Source organism: Chaetodon trifascialis, chromosome 7 (assembly GCF_039877785.1).
Source record: "Chaetodon trifascialis isolate fChaTrf1 chromosome 7, fChaTrf1.hap1, whole genome shotgun sequence".
Lineage (NCBI taxonomy): Eukaryota > Metazoa > Chordata > Actinopteri > Chaetodontiformes > Chaetodontidae > Chaetodon > Chaetodon trifascialis.
Genome location: NC_092062.1, coordinates 15,182,958 through 15,184,206, shown reverse-complemented (window position 1 = coordinate 15,184,206; position 1,249 = coordinate 15,182,958). Strand labels below are relative to the sequence as shown.

The following is a 1,249-nucleotide window of genomic DNA, read 5'->3' as shown; positions in this document are numbered from 1 at the left end:
GTGTGTTGTTTTACTCCAACTTCTGTATCAAGTGTGATGTGCAATCCCATTATGTAAAATTACGCATCTTTCCTCGGTCCAGTAGTGCATCGGAGAAGATATTCCATTTTCATTTAATATTATAGTATTCAAGATTATTTGCAACTGCGGGTGTTTAGAGTATTCTCGTTTCCTCGATAGAATCAAGAGTCTTAAATGAAAAGGAAACACCTTATGCACTCCACCACTGGCCCGAAGAAAGATGCGTAATTGTGCAGAATTGTACGGTAATAATATTTAATAATAAAGAGGTTGAAATTAAGCAAATTGCTGGTCGTGCTTATAGCGTGTTTTAGTGATTACTTCTTTCGGAATTACCCGGATCGACTGAATATTGTTTAACCTAATTTTCTTCAATTTAAGTGCGAAAAAATATCGAGCCAGCCAGGAGTCGAACCTAGAATCTTCTGATCCGTAGTCAGACGCGTTATCCATTGCGCCACTGGCCCGTATAGTTACTTGCCTTACAACAGGTTTCTTGTATTGTGACCATCATTGTTACCATCAAAATATTTTACGTATTAGATACTATTCAGATACCACGGTATCTTCAAAGCTAATGATCTAAAACAATTTAATAGATATATAATATTTATAGGTACCTAACGACCTCGTTGTCCTTAGTACCTACATTAGCCAGCAGATGTCGCGGTCAACAACTGCATTAGCTCACGTGTCTGCTCATGCTGTTATGTCCATTCAGACCGTCTTTACAAGGGAGGTACAGTGTAGTAAAATGCAGTGAATTGCATTTGCAGCTGGGAGTTTTAGTAACAAAAAATGTTACATAATATGATAAATGATATGTATTATCACTAAAATGTAGTTGTAGTGTGTAATTGTGTGTAGTGTGAAAATCTCATACGTTGCTTTGGATAAGAGTGTCTGCCAAATGACACATTGTAATTGTAATTGTAATTATACCGCAATACAAAAATACTACATATTGAAGTGTGCTTACCCAATATTTACTGTGTAATTATCTTGAAAAAGGCGTGAACAAGAGACTGCTTTATTTTACAGCCCATACACCCTGTAGCTACATCTCATCAACAGAATCAAAGGAGTGAGCAAGATACGGCTTTTGTTTCACAGCCACTCACTGTAACTATACTGTTATTACGGTGTAAAATTGGAGGAAAGGGAACAACTTTACAGCCAACACACTCGAGAATTACCTGACAATAAAGTAATTCGTCCACATTTTCAG

The 1,249-nt window shown here is 36.7% G+C and overlaps 1 non-coding gene across 1 annotated transcript; it reads right to left on the bottom strand.

The window, feature by feature from the left end:
- Window positions 1-415: 415 nt before the first annotated feature.
- trnar-acg (transfer RNA arginine (anticodon ACG)) lies at window positions 416-488 on the bottom strand. The gene has a single exon. It is a non-coding gene; the product is annotated as a tRNA-Arg (tRNA).
- Between the last annotated feature and the right edge of the window lie 761 nt (window positions 489-1,249).